Here is a 20,102-nt window from a genome sequence, read left to right as displayed (position 1 = left end):
GGATCGAACCCGAGCCTCTGGCCCTCTAAGGCAGCTGCGCCACCCACAAACTGACAGCTGGTGTTTTAAGGTGACTTTCCTAAGGGTTGTCCTCTGGGCCATTTTCTGAAGGAATGGTGGCAGGCACTAGAGGAGATCTATGCTGAGATGATCAGTGGTTGCACAAGAAGCTGTGGGTGTTGGAAACTTATTGGAAAAAAAGGCAAACTACTGGAAGAAATCAGTGGATCAACAAAGATTTTGACCCAAAACATAGACCATCTCTTTGCCTCCACAGAGGCTGCCTGAGCCACTGGTCAGTGGATAAACAGGCTTATTTGGTACCCATGAAGAATGGGGAAAGAAATCTCAAGGTTGATAGCAACCAGTGACGAAAAAGAAAGAGCAACTGGGAAACAGAATTTAAAAAAAATGTGATTGTAAATTTTAGTTTATTTAGATTAGTTCAGAGACACAGTGTGGAAAAGGCCCCTTTGGCCCACCAAATTCGTGTCGACCAGCAATCACCCATACACTAGTTCTATCCTGCACACTAGAGATAATTGACAGAAACTAATTAACATACAAACTTGCACATCTTTGGAATGTGGGAGGAAACCAGAGCACCAGGAGAAAACTGATGCAGTTACAGCGAGAATGGACAAACTCTGTACAGACAGCACCAGTAGTCTGGATCAAACCTGGTTCTCTGGCACTGTGAGGCAGCTGCTCTACCGCTGCACCACTGTGTGCCACCCCATGAAATAACACATGATTCTTGTTTTGAGTGTAATCACAATGAAACTTTGTTCAAGAACAATAAGTAATACAGGTCTGCCTTTTATGATGCTTTCCCAATTATTTTTGTAATTGCCTGATTATTAAAGTAGTGGCAATCTTTTAAGATTGTATCTCTGGAATTGTTAAGCCCAGGGGCTGCGAATGTTCAGCCATTGAGTAATATGGTGTTTTTTTGACAGTTTTGTGGACTTTATGATGCACAAGGTGTTAGGGAAGGGGAATCTGGAGAAAGTGGATCAGTCAGGCTCTCAGTGATCAGGCCTTACCTTTTTCTCTCTGTTCTTGATCTCTCACAACAAGATGTCTCTCCAGATTTAACCAAGTGTCTGTGGGAATTGCCTTATTTATGGAAACATTTTTAGGTTCCTTTGGGATTACTCCAAATTCTGTTTGTTGATTCATTCACGGTTTTGTCATTGCACTCAGCCACCACCCCTGTTGAAAATACTTGCTCCAGCTGAGCCTTGGCCCTTCTGTAAATAATGATTGAGGCACCATAAACTGCAGGTGCTGGAATCTTGAGCAAAAACTCTTGAGCAAAATACTAAGTACTAGAGGATCTCAGTCTGAAGAAGGGTCCTGACCTGAAATGTACAGAAACAGACCCTTCAGCCCACTGAGTCCGCGCCAACCAACTATCACCCTGTACACTAGCACTATCCTCCTACACACTAGGGACAATTTACAATTTACAGAATCCAATTAACCTACAAAACTGTACGTCTTTGGAATGGGAGGAAACCGGAGAACCGTAGAAAATCCAAGCGGTCACAGGGAGAACATGCAAACTCCATAGAAACGGCACCCATTGTCAGGATCGAACCCGGTTCTCTGGTGCTGTAAGGCAGCAACTCTACCAATGTGCCACCCCACTGTTTCCTCCACCGTGCTGCCTGACCTGCTGAGTTTCTGCAGCATTTTGTGTTTTCCTAAATAACATTTAGCAGATAGCCAAGAAACTCTATATCTCATTGACACAGGACGGTTTAAATCAACTCTGTTTTAGCTGTAGTTTTTTTTTCCAATTAATCTCCTGCAATGGAAAGACACTAAATTCTGGAGTAACTCAGCAGGTCAGGCACCATTCCTGGAGAACAAGAATCAGTGATGTTTCAAGTCGGGACTCTTACTCCATTCTCCAGGGCTGCTGCCTGACCCGCTGAGTTACTCTACCATTTGTGCCTTGCCTTGATAAACAGTTCACTGTCACTACAATCTCCTACTATAATTCCCACAGGGGTTACACCTGAAACCTCAATGTTAATAGGGTCAATACTTAAAACTATGACACATGTTGCCACTCTAATCTTCACCCAGCTATGTCCCCCTCCCGATCTTTCCCACGCAATACAAAGTCCAAGAAAGCCAGTATTTCAACCAGTAATGTAAATCTAAGACAGCATCCAGCTGTCAGATTGACGTTGTGTCGATCTGGTCCACAACACCCCTGTTTATCAATGGAACAGCAGATTATCATTAAAGAGTTATACGGTGTATATTAATACCCAGCCTGCCATAATGACTTTCGACCAGTGGCTCTAACACCCATTGTAATGAAGTGTTTTGAGCGACTGGTTATGCAGCACATCAAAAATAGTCTACCTGCCGACCTAGACCCACTGCAGTTCGCCTACAGAGCCAACCGATCCACAGAGGACGCAGTCTCAACAACACTGAACCTCGTACTGTCACACCTCGATCGGAAAAATACTTATGCCAGGATCCTCTTCATAGACTTCAGCTCTGCGTTTAACACAATCATTCCGCAGCAGCTGGTGGAGAAGTTGGAGCTATTGGGGGTTGATGCTGGCACATGTAACTGGGTCCTGAACTTTCTATCACAACGGCAGCAGACAGTCAGGGTGGGCAGTAGGACATCAAAAACCATAGCCGTGAGCACTGGCTCGCCCCAAGGCTGTGTCCTAAGCCCCCTGTTGTTTAGTCTGCTTACACACGACTGTACTGCTAGACTCAATAACAACTTCATCAACAAGTTCGCTGATGACACAACAGTGGTGGGTCTCATCAGTGACAATGATGAGTCGGCGTACAGGATGGAGGTGGAGCTGCTCACAGGATGGTGCAAATCCCACAACCTCATTCTCAACGTGGGAAAAACTAAGGAGATGGTGGTTGACTTCAGGAGGGCGGGGGCGGGAAAACAACACCATACACCTCTGCACATCGATGGAGCTGATGTGGAAAGGGTCAGCAGCGTGAAGTTCCTAGGACTCCACCTGTCAGATGACCTGATGTCCACAACCAACACCACAGCACTGGTCAAGAGAGCCCAGCAGCGACTACACCCTCTCCGAAGACTACGTAAAGCAGGTCTCCCCACTACACATCTACGAACTTTTTATAGGGGGACAGTCGAGAGCACATTAACCAACGGCATCACTTCCTGGTTCGGGAGCTGCAAGGCGTACGAACGGCACCAACTTGACAGGATTGTGAAGACTGCCAGCAGGATTATTGGTGCTCCACTCCCTTTCTTGCTGGACATATACAGGAAGAGATGTATCAACAGCCATCTCCATCATCAAAGACCCCTACCACCCATCGCATCACATATTCTCCATCCTGCCATCTGGGAAGAGGTACAGGAGCATTAGCTGCAAAACCAGCAGGATGCTCCTCAGCTTCTTCCTGCAGGTTATAAGACTGATAAACGGACTTAGCCCCCTGCCAAAGTATCGCGCACGAACCACCAACCTGGACACACTGCAGCAGCTGTCGATCGGAACGCCTGTTGATGTTTAGTAGAGAGTAGAGTGTTTAATTTAATTTGTTCATGATATATGTATTTTTATTTCTATTTACTTGTTGTTATTTGTACTGCACACTGAACGGACACTGGTTGAGCAATGTTTTTTGTTTCCTCTGGGTATGTGAGTACTCAGGAAATAACAATAAAGATATACTGATACTGATACTGATATTAAGCCATTCAACTCATTTTGCCCTTACCAACCAAAAATAGAGTTGTACCAATTTCCCACCTCCCCATCCAAGATTATGATTTATTTATATGTTATTTCAGGTACATTTTAAATGTGATGAAGGTTTCAGTTTTCACCATCCTCTCTTGCATTGAGTTCCTGAGCCATTGAAAGAAAAAAAGTTTCTTGAACATCCCTTAATTCTTCTACCCAATAACTTAAATCTATGGCACATTGTTACTTCTCTCTCTGCTTGGCAGAATGAGTCTTCCTGTCCAAGTCGACCATAATTTTATTCTCTTCACTTTGGCCTTCCATATTTAAAAGAAAACTAGACTACACTGAACAATGTCTCCACATAACTTTATTTTTTCAGCCCCAACAACTGTGTGTGGTGAGTTATAACAAGACCACCATCCTCTTGTGTTCCATGCCCTGGCAGGATTAAATATCCAGCATGCATTTTGAACCACCTTATCAACCTTTCCTGCAGAAATCCTTGAACATACACTTCAAGATCCTTTGCACTTCTTATTATCCTGTCGTTTATGATGTCCATCTGTTTTATGGTAGACAAAAATGCTGTAGAAACTCAGCGGGCGAGGCAGCATCTATGGAGTGAAGGAAATAGGTGACGTTTCGGGTCTAGATCCTTCTTCAGACTGACTTCTTAATATCCTGTAGTTTATGGTGTCCATCTGTTTTATGTTCGCCAGAAACATTACTTCACGCCTCAATGAACTGAATTCCATCTGCAAACTGTTTCATTGTTCACTTGACCAATTTATTGATATCTTTTTGGCTCATTATCAGCCATGATGCCAACAAGAGACATCCCTAATAAAGCTCCTACACATGAGTTCACATTTGCTGTAGCATTTGTAATCTTTGTTCTTCCTCAGTGATTTGTTCCACCATTTCCACTCAGGTAATGTTCACGGCTGTCTGAATATTGATCGTGTGTTGCTGGATGGAAGGAGAGATTGAGGAAAAGATACAATAATATCTGGAGAGAGAAGAAAGGAAAAGAGCACTTGTTCTGCTCGAGTGACGGTTCCACTGAGCAGCTGCTTCCTTGTCAGACACTCTGCCAATTCAGTGCCAATTAGTATGAGTTAAGGGACCAGCTCTCAACTCATACCTAGAGTTGGACCGGCACTGGGTTACAATTGTTAGCACAAAAATTATAAGATATAATCATGAATTTTATTAGAGATCCTGAAATCCCTAAATGCTCATCTATCATGTCAAACAAGTCTTCTCCAAGGTATATACAAAATCTAAAGAAGGGTCTCGACCCAAAAGGCCCCTATTCCTTCTCTCCAGAGATGTTGGCTCACCCGCTGAGTTACTCCAGCATTTTGCGTCTACCTTTGATTTAAAGCAGCATCTGCAGTTCTTTCTTACACAAGTGTTCTAAAAGCACCGGCATAGGCCCAAATGGCCACCTTCAGGAAATCTGCAAGTATATGGAGTGGCACAGCATTAGCATTGGTGCCTTAATGCGCCAGGGACCCAGGTTCGATCATGACTACAGGTGCTGTCTGTACAGAGTTTGTACTTTCTCCCTGAGACGCAGGTTTTCATTGGGTGCTCCGGTTTCCCCCCACGCTCCAAAGACGTGCAGGTATGTAGCTTTATTGGCTTCTGTAAATTGGTCCTAGTATGTGGGATTGTGCTAGTGTATGGGGTGATTGCTGTTGTTGCAAACTCGGTGGGCCAAAGGGCCTGTTTCCAAGCTGCATCTCTAAACTAAACAAAAATAAAGTTCCAGGTCTAGGTCTGGTTTTGAATAAATTGTGATTTTGGGTAGGTTTTCATAAATAATTGTTGAATTCTTATACAGATCATGGGATGGAACCTTAATACTCAGGTAACCAGTTCCACAAATGTACATATTTTAACACCTGAATATTTTTCTTGTTTCTAACCAAAAAGAATATTCAATAGCTTGATCAGATTTGTGAGAACTGTTTCACATATGTGGAGAATAGTGTGAACTCTCCTTCCAAATGATTCACCTGCCATTCACTCCCATTCACTTGTCTTATGTACCAAATAGTTGGGCTCACTGCTCTCAAAATTTAATATCACGGCCCATTGTTAATAGTGGCACAGTGGCGTAGCAGAGGGTAGCATAGTGGCGCAACGGTAGAGCCGCTGCCTTTCAGCGCCAGAGACCTGGGTTTGATCCTGACTACAGGTGCTGTCTGTACGGAGTTTGTATGTTCTCCTTGTGACTGTGTGGGCTTTCTCCAGGTGCTCTGGTTTCCTTCCACATTCCAAAAATATACAGGTTGGTAGGTTAATTGGTAAAATTGTAAATTGTCCCTCGTGCGAAGAGTGTTAATGTACAGGGTGAACACTGTTTGGCACGGACTCGGTGGGCGAAAGGACCTGTTTTCACCCTATATCTCTAAAGTCTAAAGAAAATAATTGAGTATATCCACTGCTGAATATCAAAGTGAAAACAGGAGAAGTGTTTCTCCCTCAATTTTGTTAAGAGCAGCGTGGCGTTTCTCATCCATGATCACCCTATCGCCACTCCGCAGTTCTCCGAGTTCCATCATCAACCGTTTTTTGTGCCATTTAGGTAACTGCTCTTTAAGCTCAGTGAACGGTAAAATGTACATATTGCACATAATATTGTGTGGCTTGCAAATGCTTGAACTCATTTCTCACTAGCTCTACATTGCCAGTAGTAATGACTTTTCCACACTCGTGCAAGCATAACATTGGAACCTGTATTGTAATGGGGTTAATTTACATTTGCAAAATGAATCTGGTTAGCATAGGATATCAATCTCTCACCTCCCTTCCCTGATATCATTAGAAACTCTCAATTTCACTGACATTACTTTCCGTTTTAAGCAGGAAACGCCGTTTTTGATTGTGTTTGTATAAATAGATCAGATCAAAATAATGTAATTATTTCTCTAAAATAATGTATTCGTTTTGAATTGAGATTTGAAATGTTATTTAATGAGTTATAAAGGGGAAAGCTTGTATTAGAATGTGCGTACTTCGCATACACACATGGGACCAGTTTATCACACTCTGGTAATAAGATATCTTGAACAGAATTAACTATTCACAGGAAGAGAGATTAGTTTTTGAGTTTTGAGGATGTGATCACCTCTGTATGTCCCAGGTCAATATCATTTGTAGACTCAAAATGCTGGAGTAACTCAGCGGGTCAGGCAGCATCTCTGGAGAAAATGGATAGTTAATGTTTTGGATCGATACCCTTCTTCAGACTGAAGAAGGATCCTGACCCGAAATGTATATTGTAAATGTAAATGAAATACTCCAGTATTTTCTGTCTATCTTTGGTATAAACCAGCATCTGCAGTTCCTTTTTTATTACTTCAATATCATTCATCATATTTTACACTGAATCACATTCATGGATACTTTCATGGACAGTTCCATTCCTATCCCAGTGGTCATGTTAAATGGAATAGTCAAACCGAGAAGGTAGAAAAAATGTTTAAGAGTGCTGAAAACCATAAAAGAAGCCCAGAAATTTTAGAAATGCTGTGTACTTGTACAATAATTTAAATGTATCTCAGTAATTCAAATAGTATTCAGACTATGATGATTTTGGAAAACAAATTGAATTGGTTTATTATTGTGACGTTAACTGAACTACAGTGAAAAGATTTGTTTTGATCGCTATCCAGCCAAATCTTATTATATATAACCACATTAACTAGTGCAAGGGAAAAAAAAAAACAGAATATCATATACAATGTTACAGCTACAGAGAAAGTGCAGGTAAAAAGAAGTGCCAGGGCCGCAATGAGGGAGATTGGAATATCAAGAATTCATCCTCGGCATAATCAAGGACGAGTGTCACCCCCACTCCCTTTTCTCCCCTCTCCCATCTGGCAAGAGGTTCAGAAGTGTGAAAATACCTCCAGATTCAAGGACAGTTTCTTCCCAGCTGTTATCAGGCCACTGAACCATCTTATCAACAACCTCATTGGAGACCCTTGGACTATCTTTAATCAGACTTTATTGGACTTGCACTAAATATTATTCCCTTTATCATGTATCTGTACATTGTGGATGGCTCAATTGTAATCATGAATAGTCTGTCCACTGGTTAGCCCACAATGGAAAATTTTGACTGTGCCTCGGTATACGTGACAATAAACTAAATTAAATGTGAGAGATGTGTTCAACAGTCTGATAACAACAAGGAAGAAGCTGCTGTTGAAACTAGTGGAAGATGCTGTGTTAACTCTTTTCCTATGTCACAATGACAACTACACTTCAGGAAGTACTTGCCTGCAGTGTCTTTTGGGGCAAATCATAGGTGATTAAAGGTGTTGTATAAATGCAAACCAATTTTTCCCATACTGTACAGGGTGGCGCAGAGGTAGAGTTGCTGTCTTACAGCACCAGAGACACGGGTTTGATACTGACTATGTGTGCTATCTGTACGGAGTTTGTACGTTCTCTCTGTGACCGCGTGGGTTTTTTCCAGGTGCTCCGGTTTCCTCCCACATTCCAAAGAAGTGCAGGTTTGATTGGCTTTGGTAAACGCTCTGGGCATTATGTCCCCTACCCCACCATTGTGTCTCCTGTCCTAAGCTTTACCCATTTTAACTGTAGTTTGTTGTTTAATGGTGAATTAGCAGTAGGAACACTGCTGCTGCTGTGTGCTGGTTCTTACAGCAGTAATAGTAGGCCCAAGAGCAACCTATATTGAACCATATTACAACCAATTCTACACTTGCTCCCTCGCACTCTGTACCACTGCAGTGTTCTGAAACTGATGCAAGAGGTTGTGTCTGGAGCCGGAGGAGCCTGTGGCTCACCATTCCTTCCTCTGTAAGTGGTAGTGTATTTTGTAGCAAGGGATTAATGTACATCAATGACAGTATAAATTTCACACAATTGTCGAAGCAGTGAAATGTTTGTCAGTGTTTAGACCACAGATCAATGAAACGTTCAAGGAACTCTCACCTGATACAGCAGTACATAGACACGCAAGATGCTTAAGTGCACAATTAATAGAAAGTATTCTCGATTTCAAAGTGGTGGATGAACTGGAATGGTTTTTTGGTTTAGGGATGTGAATGCACTTAGTCTGACCCTGCTCCTGTTGAATCAGTCATAGTTGTGCACTGTTCTTTGCGCCAAAGGGCTATCGATTCCCTTCCTGCGGCCATTAAGTTCTGCTGATCTGTGGGATATAGAAGCACGTTTCACTCTGTAATGTCTGGGCTCTCATTCCCCTCACTGCAGCTCCTGGGGCTGTGAAATTGATTTTCTCCCTTTATCTCCTGTAGACTTGCACTCAAGAGAATTTAATTGTCATATGCACTTGGACAGACAAAATGAAATTTCTACTTGCTGCAGTTTTACAGGTACATGAACACAAACAACACAATGAATAAATGTACAATAAACAATCATACAATAAATTATCAGTTATACAAAGTATAACTCTTGCTCTCTTGGCCTCCACCCACTCCTCAGTCGAACTTTGTATTCTACTGTGAAGAAACAAAGAGGAATCTTTTTAAAGATAGCCACAGAGTGTTAGAGTAACTCAGCAGGCCAGGCAACATCTCTGGAGAAGAGGTTCATAAGATCATAAGTCATAGGAGCAGAAGTAGGCGTTTTGGCTCATCAAGTCTGCTCCACCATTCAATCATGGCTGATCTATCTGTCCCTCTCTCAACCCCATTCTCCTGCCTTATCCTCATAACCCTTTACACCCTTACTAATCAAGAATCTGTCAATCTCAGCCTTAAAAATACACAATTCCACAGCCATCTGTGGCAATAAATTCCAGAGATTAACCATTCACTGACTAAAAAGTATAGAGATGCTTCCTGACCCGCTGAGTTACTCCAGCACTTTGTGTCCATCTTTGGTATAAACCAGCATCTGCAGTTCTTTGACTCTCTAGGAATCTTGTTTTAAATGCATTCACAATGCGTGGCCGAGATGTGCAAGCCCTGCATGCATTCCACATCTATAATATCATTGACCTTGAAAATGAAAAGGTTTGTTTACTACTTCAGAAGGCAGTTAAGAGTCTGCCTTTTTACTGCGTACTTGTGGCTGTATATAGACCAAACTGCGTATGGGTAGCAGATTATCTTCCTCAAATTGCAAATAATGGTTTCATGTTTGCCATTGTTGATATTAGTTCTTCAATTCCATTGGTGCCATAATGGTCTTGGGTGGCACCATGGTCTACTGAGAGATATGAGGAGGTGACTGCTGATGTTCAGCCTCTAACATAGAGCAACAGCAATATATCAACCTGGAACAGATCATGTAAATGCATAGAGTCTTTTACCCAGAGTAGGGGAATCGAGAACCAGAGGACATGGGTTTAAGGTGATGGGGGGGGGGGGAAGATTTAATTGGAACCTGAAGGACAACTTTTTTTACACAAATAGTGGTAGATGTATGGAACGAGCTACCAGAGGAGATAGATTAGGGAGGTACTATCACAATGTTTAAGAACCATTTAAACAGGTACATAGATAGGATATGTTTAGAGGAATACGGGCCAGATGTGGGCAGGTTAAACTAGTGTAGATGGGGCATGTTGGTTGGAGTGGGCAAGTTGGGCCAAAATGCCTGTTTCCACGCTGTATGACTGACTCAGTGGAAGGGTGTTTGTAATTGTGATCCTGTAGCCTTCTCGGGTTTGGCTTTAAAATGACCAACAAATGGGGAAAAATTATTTATCTGAAATAGGAAGCGCTTTCAAAGAGTGATGAAAATTGTCCAGTTTATTTGCTTTCTGCGTTTTTGGGCAGTCATTAGAAGAAAATCCGTCACCCCCCAACTAGCTTGGCCGGCGAACCAGCATCCCACTCCTCGCCCGACCGCTTTGGTGTCCTGGGGATGCTTCCTGCAGCCGACTTGGAAGGTACTGGAGGCAATACCCCGTTCCCTCTTCTACGGACCCACTCCCTTTGTCGCTTTTTTTGTGAGAATGGTAGATCTTGATTTGACGATTGTATCAGGCAATGCCTGAGCATCTTTGCTCCCAGCGCCTGGATGAACCAACTATTAGAGTCATAGAGTCATACAGCGTGGAAATAGGCACTTCGGCCTAACTTGTCCACACCGACCAACATGTCCCATCTAAACTAGTCCCACATGCCTGCGTTTGGCTCATATCCCTTTAAACCTATCTGATCCATGTACCTGTCTAAATGTTTCTTAAACGTTGCGATAGTGCCTGCCTCATCTAGCTCCTCCAGAAGCTCATTCCAAACACCCACCATCCATTACAATCAAGCCATCCACAGTGTACAGATACACGATAAAGAAATAACGATATAGGAATGTTTAGTGCAAGATAAAGTCCCGTAGAGTCCATTTAAAGATCATCCAAGGGTCTCCAATGAGGTGGATAATGACTCAGGATCGCTCTCTAGTTGCTGATAGTTCAGTTTCCTAATAACAGCCGGTAAGAAACTGTCCCTGAATCTGGAGATGTATGTTTTCACGCTTCTGTATCTTGCCTGGTGGGAGAGGGGAGAAGAGGTAGTGACCGGGATGTGACTCGTCCTTGATTATGCTGGTGGCCTTGCCGAGGCAGCGCGAAGTGTAATTGGAGTCAATGGAATGGAGATTGGTTTGTGAGATGGTCCACAATTATGGAGCTTGACAGAATATCTGTCTATCCCTGTGGAGTTAGGATTTTTTCCTTTCTTGCTAGTGGCTGAAGGGAGCATGTGTATGTGGTGGTTTGGGCACTAATGCCAATTGGATCGAAGCTGTAGGAAGAATAATCCGTTACAACCAGAGTCTGACACTGTCATAAATCACAATCTCCCTCAAGCAGCTCCACAAAGCACTCATTGATTATGTCTTTATGGTTCAAGCATAATCACAAATTGATAAATTGTTCAACATAATTGCCACCCCAGTGTCTGAACTCTAAACTTTCCCTTGCTGGGAGAGTACAATGAATCCAGTATTCCACTTAAGTCAATGTCATGTAACATCTGAGACCTACAGAGGCAAGGTTGGTAAATGCAATACTCAGTATTAAATATGCCAGTAACGGACGACTTTAATCAGACTTCCCTTCCTCCTGGTCTTTTCCTTCTAATAGTTTATTGCCGATTACAGATTAAACGTGGAGTAGAATTTGAACAACCTTGAATTTGTTCATTTTGCAGCTTTCTTCGGCTCCAGAGTATATTGTTATATCATCCATTTAAACCACTTTAATATTAAACACACTGCATTCCAGGACACAATTTAAATCCATTTTTAAATTAAATAAATTGTGCCCCTAGTTTGCTTGACTGTTCAATAACCTATTCTATAAAATTCCCATTTGCCCTATTTAATATTCAACTTGGGATGTGGGTACATGGAACAAGCTGCCAGAGAAGATTAAGTTTATAAGTCACAGGAGCAGAATTGGGCCATTTGCCCCCATCGAGTCTACTCGCCATTCAATCATGGCTGATCTATCTTTCCCTTTCAATCCCATTCTTATTCTCCCCATAACCTTTCACACCCTTACTAATCAAGAATCTGTCAATCTCCCTTTTAAAAATAACTAATGACTTGGCCTCAGCAGCCGTCTGTGGCAATTAATTCCACAAATTCACCACCCTTTGACTCAAGACATTCCTTCTCAAGAATGCTGACTTTAACAATATTTAAAAGACATTTGAACAGGTACATGGATAGAATAGGTTTAGTGAGATATGAGCCAAATGTGGGAAGGGGCAGAAGTTAAACACAAAGTGCTGGAGCAACTCAGCAGATCAGGCAGCCTAACTGGAGAAGTGGAACAGGTGACATTTCAGGTCAGAACCAGGGTGTTAGATTGCAACCTTCACGTGGTCCGACCTGTTTCGACGAATGCAATCAACCTGGCGTGCACAATCAAGTAAGATCAAATAGAACACGTTGTCCTACAACTTTAGGCTGTGCACGCCATACGCAAGAAGAAGAAGAAGAAGAAGAAGAAGAAGAAGAAGGTCAGAACCCTTCTTCATTCTGAGTTGCCCCAGCACGTTGGGTCCAAAGATGGGTCTATCTTCGGCATAAACCAGCATCTGCAGTTTCTTCCTACACAGCATAGATGGGACATCTTGGTTGGCATGGACAAGTTGAGCCGAAGGACCTGTTTCTGTCCTGCATGACTCTATGACTAAGTCATTTCTGACAATGTGGAAAAAATTCCAGGTTTGTTCTGTCCAAAACAGCTGGATTAATCAAGTCCGGCAAATTGGTCTACTGTCAGTGTCAGTACTGTACATGTTGAAAGTTGCTGATGGCAGTACTACCATTGCATCTTACTAATTGATGCCCAATACAAAGGAACAGAGTGCTGGAGTAAACACTGCCCAGTCCATCATCGGCTCTGACCTGCCTACCATCGAGGGGATCTACCACAGTCGCTGCCTCAAAAAGGCTGGCAGCATCACCAAGGACCCACACCATCCTGGCCACACACTCATCTCTCCGCTGCCTTCGGGTAGAAGGTACAGGAGCCTGAAATTTGCAACAACCAGGTTCAGGAATAGCTATCAGGCTATTAAACTCAACTCAAACAAAATCTGAACTTTAATTAGCCTACTGCACTTTATATGTTTATTTATGTGTGTATATATATATTCAATGCTATATGAACACACTGATCTGTTCTGTATTATTTATGCCTGCAATATTCTGTTGTGCTGAAAGCAAAGCAAGAATTTCATTGTACTATCTGGGACACATGACAATAAACTCTCTTGAATCTTCAGTCAAACAGCATCCCTGGAAAACATGGATAGGTGATGGTTTGTGATGGGACCCTTCTTCATTGATGCGTGGTTTGGGTTTTTCCAGGACCACTTGACTCCAGACCTCAGTGGAGCCTTAGTGACAACAAGAGAAGACTTATGGAAGTGCAAATGATCAGCCTTGATATCCAAGCTTGACAAAAATGCTGGAGAAATTCAGCGGGTGAGGCAGCATCTATAGAGCGAAGGAAATAAGTGGCGTTTCGGGTCGAGACCCTTCTTCAGACTGATGTGGGGGTGGGAAGAAGAAAGGAAGAGGCGGGGACAGTGGGCTGTGGGAGAGCTGGGAAGGGCAGGGGAAAGAAGGAGAAAGCAGGGACTACCTAAAATTGGAGAAGTCAATGTTCATACCGCTGGGTTGTAAACTGCCCAAGGGAAATACGAGATGCCTAGGTGTCAGCTGCTCTACATCGGTGAGACCAAGCATAGGCTTGGCGATTGTTTCGCCCAACACCTTGCTCAGTTCGCAATAACCAACCTGATCTCCCAGTGGCTCAGCACTTCAACTTCCCCTCCCATTCCGAATCCGACCTTTCTGTCCTGGGCCTCCTCCATGGCCAGAGTGAGGCCCACCGTAAATTGTAGGAACAGCACCTCACATTTCGCTTGGGTAGTTTACACCCCAGCGGTATGAACATTGACTTCTCCAATTTTAGGTAGTCCCTGCTTTCTCCTTCTTTCAACTCCCCTTCCCAGCTCCCCCAAAGCCCACTGTCTACGCCTCTTCCTTTCTTCTTCCCCCCCACCACCACATCAGTCTGAAGAAGGGTCTCGACCCGAAACGTCGCCTATTTCCTTCGCTCCATAGATGCTGCCTCACCCGCTGGGTTTCTCCAGCATTTTTGTCTAACTTCGATTTTCCAACATCTACAGTTCCTTCTTAAGTCTTGATATCCAGGCAGATATGGCATCAAGGAGTTCTGGTAAAACAGAAGACAATGTGTGCCATTGGGAAAACACTCCAAAGCATGGAATCATATCTCAAACAAAGGAAGATGGTTCTGGGTGTTGAGGTTAGGCATCCCAGCCCCAGTACATCTCTGTAGGAGTTCCTCAGGGTAGTGTCCTATGCCCAACCCATCTAGTTGCTTAATTAAAGACTTTAACATATGGCTATCTGTGGGGGCAGGGCTTGTTGATGATGGCCTAATTTTATTTTTCAGGATCTGCATGTCATTGGTGAGGCCACTATTCATTGCTCGTCTCTAATTTCCCTCAAGTTGCTGCTTTAACTTCTGTGCTCCTTCTTAATTTACTTTAGAGATACACTCTTCGGCCCACTGAGTCCACGCTGACCATTGATAACACGTTCGCACATGTTATCCCAATATACACTAGGGGGAATTTACTGAGGCCAAAGTGGCAAGTCTTTGGGAAGTGGGAGGAAACCGGTGGAAACCGGTTTTCAACTTATGTACAAAAGTGTGAATACCTCCAGATTCAGCAATAGTGTCTTCCCAGCATTCTTCCTACTTCATTGCAGACCCTTGGACTATCATTAATCTAACTTTACTTGACTTTATCTTGCACTAAACATTATTCCCTTCATCATGTATCTGTACACTGCGGTTGGCTCAATTGTAATCATGTACAATTTTTCCGCTGACTGGTTAGCATGCACCAAATGTTTTTCACTGTACCTCGGTACATGTAACAATAAACTAAATTAACTAATTAAACTAACTGACCCTAGCACCGAGGAGGATGAAGTTAATGGGCGCAAGGGAATTCTGCTAAATGTAGTTTCCCTCTCCATGTTACATAACATCCTGATTTTGAAAAACATTCTTGGTCCTTCATTGTCTCTGGGTTCAATTCTTTGATCTTCCCTGACAGCATTCTGGGAGTACTTCACTATAAGGATTACAGCTGTTCAAGAAAGTGACTCATCAGCATGATCTCAAAGGCAATTAGTGATGAGAAATAATGCTAGCCTCCAGGTACCTCTTAACCCTCAAATATTAAATACTACATGTCCCAGGGCTCTGATTAACCTGCTTTAAATAGTCAACATTCTGAGCCATGCTTTTTCCATTGATCTGCTATAATGTAGAGCATACTGCACCCTAGATCTCCCATTAACCAACTATAATATTCAACTCATATCCCAGATCCCTCATTACTAGGAGGATGTAAATAGAAGCAGATAATTAGTCTACCAATAGCTAGTGTTTTGGAATTTCAGAAAGCTTTGTATAAAGTCCCACCGAAGAGCTTCCTTAAGAAAATTGGAGCATGTAGGATTGTGATTAAACATTGGGATGGATTGAGAATTGGTTAACGGACCGGAAACAGTTGGAAGAAAGGGGGCGTTTTTGGCTCGGGGAGACTGTAACTGGTGGGGTGCCACAGGGAACACCAGCTATTCCATCTTTTTCAATTATTTGGAAGGCATCAAGCATAAAATATCCAAGTTTGCTAACAGTGTGTCGGATAGTGCTAGTGTATGGGGCGATCGGCACAGACTCAGCGGGCCAAAAGGCCTCTTTCAGCACTGTATCTCTAAAGTCCAAAGTTTAAGTGGTAGTCGTAGAAAAGCAAAATATTTCTTTTAAAGCTGATAGATGGAAAGATATCGAGGCACAGAAAATTCTGGGTGTTCTGATACATGATTCTATATGTGCAGCAAATAATTAGGAAGACAACTGGTATGTCGAGCTTTATTGCAAGTGGATTTGAGTGCAAGAATGAAGATATGATATTGCAAGTATTTAGACTTTGGTGAGTTTATAAATGGAACCTTGTGTAGTGTCTTATCTTCCTACCAAGGAAAAGTAAAACAGGGAATGCAACAAAGGTTCACCTGGAATATGGGGCTGTTTGGTGAGTAGAGATTAAAGCACATTGGACTGAGACTTCCTAGACTTTAGAAAAATGAGAGACGGTCTCAGTAACAGATAAAATTGTAATGGGGCATGGCTGGTCAGATGCAGCAATAATATTTTATTGCCTGGGAGGAATCACAGTCTCAAAGAAAAGGGTTGGTCACTAAGAACCGTGTGGTGAATTTAGTTTAATTTAGTTTATTATTGTCACATGTACAGTGAAAAGCTTTTTTATTGAGTGCTATCCAGTCAACAAAAAGACTTGATATGATTATAATCAAGACATTCAGGATACAGGATAAAGTGAATAATATTTAGTGCAAGATAAAAGTTCAGTGAAGTTCCATTAAAGATAGTCTAAGGGTCCCCAATGAAGTAAATGGTAGGTCTGGACCGCACTCTAGTTGGTGATAGGATGGTTCACTTGCCTGATTGCAGCTGGGAAGAAACTATACTTGAATTTGGAGGAATGCGTTTTCACACGTCTGTTCCTCAAACCTGATGGGAGAAGGGAGAAGAGGGAGTGATAGGTCCTTCCCTGAGTTCGGTTTCTCAAGGAGTCAACTCCTTGAGAGTCTTTGACCCTCTGGTCCTTGATAATGCTGGTGGCCTTGCTGAGGCAGTGTGAAGTGTAGATAGATTCAAAGGTGGCAAGCCTTTGGTAATCTCTAACAAAGTGGGTTGTGGACTTGGGTGTTGAGTGTAATCAGAACAAAGATGGATAGATTTTGGATATTAAGGGGATCAAGGAAGGTGGAAGTTGTAGAGCAAAATGTTACTGAGGTAAATGATCAGCCATGGTCTTACTGAATAGACAGCAAACTCGAGTACTGAAAATGTACCCAGGTCTCACATTGCCCTCTTTCAGTATCCACATACTGTAATCTTGAATGCAAAAAACTGCCGATGCTGAAAATGTGAAATAAAAACACAAAGTGCTAAAGATACTCTGCAGGTCAGGTAGCATTTTTGAAGGGAAGGACAGTTAACATTTCAGGTTAGCAAATTTCCTTCTGATGACTTACCTCCTGAGCTTCTCCAGCACTTTCTCTTTATTTCAACGTATTGTACACCAGTTCTTCTATTAATCCCAGTTTAATATTCAACACACTGATTTAGGTAACTAATTTAGTTTAAAGATATAGCATGGAAACAGGGTCTTCGGCCCACCTAGTCCACGCTGACCATTGTTCTATGCTTTCCCACTTTCTCATCCACTCCCTACAAATATGGGGCATTTTACAGATGCCAATTAATCTGCAAACCCGCACTTTTCTGGGCTGTTCTGGGAGGAAACCGGAAAACGCACCGATCAACGATCACCCATACACTAGTTCTATCCTACACATCTTTGGGTTGTTTTGGGAGGAAACTGGAGCAAGCCCATGTGTTCACATGGAGATGGTGCAAACTTCACCAGACAGTACCCAAGGTCAGGATCGAACCGAGGTCTCTGGCGCTGTGAGGCTGCAGCTCTACCTGCGCATCACTGTGCCGCACTGTTACCCATGTTCCTCATTAATCTTATTTAACGTATTGTACCCTTGTTTACATTAGGTTTATTATTGTCAGGTGTACCAAGTTACAGAAAATGGTTTGTTTTGCATCCTATCCAAACAAATCAGATAAAATGATACATAAATACAATCGAGCCAAACTCAATCACAATAGGCAGAGCGAAGGGAAAAAAACAGAGTACAGAATATATTTCTCAGCATTATAATGCAATAGTTCTGGAGACAAAGTTCAATGTCCACAATGAGGTAGAGAGGAAGTGGTCAGTACCCTAGTTTATGGAAGGGTCGTTCAGAAGCCTGTTAACCTTTTTTAATTGGCAATGAAATACCCATTAACCTTGTTTTACATTTCAAAACACTTTACCCAGATTTCACACTGAAATCCAGTTTTTCATTTTCTGCTACTGTGTCAGTTCCCTTATTAACTCCTCCTTAATGTTCAACACACCATACCCCAGTTCTCCTCTTAATCCCAGTCATCGTATTCCGCATACTGTACTCGCTTCTCCTGGGATATTTAACAAACTGTGCTCCACTTCACTTCTTCCATTAACAGCTATTTAACATTCCACCTGCATATTTACTGAATTCATACAGATTTAGAAATCCAACCTGAACATTATCATCTTTGAATGATTCTGGAGTGATTTCCTCAAGCTGGAAACCCTGTCCCCAAGGGCTATTTGTCAAAGATATGAAGGATCCTCACACTCGGTTTATATTACTGGCCTGGCTGTTACACAAATGAATGCACATCAAGTGAGACTGGTAATCAGTCAGTGCCATCCCCCAACTCCTACTCCATAATCCTGCACATTATGCTCCCTCAATCGCTTCTACATTTCCCTTTTGAAAGTGCGAAAATCTTTCCACACTTCTGCCATCTTCTGAACACACTCAATATTCAGATTGTTCTGCAGGATCCTTTCACTGGAAGTGCCATAGAGTCATACAGCATGGAAACAAGCCCTTTGGCACAATTTACCTACACCGACCAACATGTCCCATCTACACTAGTCCTACATCAATCAATCAATCAATCAATCAGTTTTATCCGTCACATTGCACATAAACTGCAAGTGAAATGAATTTGGCCCACATCCCTCTAACAATGTCCTATCCATGCACCTGTCCAAATGTTTCTTAAACGTTGCGATAGTACCTGCCTCAACTACCTCCTCTGGCAGCTCGTTCCATACACCCAACACACTTTGTGTGACAAAGTTACCCCTCAGGTTCCTATTAAATCTTTCCCCCCTCACCTTAAACCTATGTCCTCTGGTTCTCGATTCCACTACTCTGGGCAAGAGACGGTGTGTCAAGTGCTTGTAGAATTTAAGTTATAACTAGACTAAGTGGGACCCGTTGGGTCCCATGTTCACACGAGAGGGCTGGTCCCCCGACGCAATATTCCACCTCTACACCAATTCCAATATTGGTGGCCAGTGGGGGGGCTTTCTGGAGCGCTGGTATGGGTTCTTGGGGTGGCAGCTCAGTCCCTCAACCCTGATGTGCTGGCAGCTCACTCACGGCTGGTGGGCTGGCAGTTGACTCATGGCTATTCCTTGAAATTCCATTTCAAGTAGGGTGCAAGGCCACCAAATTCAAATCCATTTTCCTACCATTTCAAGCAGGGTGCAAGGCCACTGAATTCAAGTGCAGTTTCCTACCACTTCAAGCAGGGTGCAAGGCCACTGAATTCAAGTGCAGTTTCCTACCACTTCAAGCTGGATCCAAGGCCACCAAATTCAAGTGCAGTTTCATTCCACTTCAAGCAGGGTGAAAGGCCACCAAATTCAAATGCAGCTTCATACCATTTCATGCAGGGTGCAACGCCACCACATTCAAATGTAGTTTCATACCATTTCAAGCAGGGTGAAACCACTATAAAACCACACAAAACACCAAACTCACAGTTCAGTAGACATACAGTGTGTTCAGTTGTTTCACAGCTCAGACAGAGTCGTGACCTCTTCCTCCCCCATCATGCAGAGACTGAGCCACAGCCCCAATTCCTGGTTTTATAGGCCCTCCCCCTATCACCGGAAAAGGTGTGGCCTTCATGGCGTGATTGACAGGAAAGAGATTCTCAACATTTTTTAAACACTAATAACACTTTTATTTTTCATTGATGGGAAAGAATCTCAACATTTTTTTAAAACACTAATAACACTTTTATTTTTCATTGATGGGAAGAATCCTCTGCACCTGCTGAGCAGAGGGGGACTGAGTAAGATGGCCAAA

The 20,102-nt window shown here is 42.7% G+C and overlaps 1 protein-coding gene across 1 annotated transcript in view; it reads left to right on the top strand.

The window, feature by feature from the left end:
* Window positions 1-20,102, top strand: part of rph3ab (rabphilin 3A homolog (mouse), b) — a 200,048-nt gene that overhangs the window by 1,030 nt on the left and 178,916 nt on the right. The gene's annotated exons all lie outside the window — the stretch shown is intronic.

The sequence above is a fragment of the Leucoraja erinacea genome, chromosome 25 (assembly GCF_028641065.1).
Source record: "Leucoraja erinacea ecotype New England chromosome 25, Leri_hhj_1, whole genome shotgun sequence".
NCBI lineage: Eukaryota > Metazoa > Chordata > Chondrichthyes > Rajiformes > Rajidae > Leucoraja > Leucoraja erinaceus.
The sequence above is the reverse complement of the archived record's forward strand: the minus strand, read 5'-3'. Positions and strand labels throughout refer to the sequence as shown.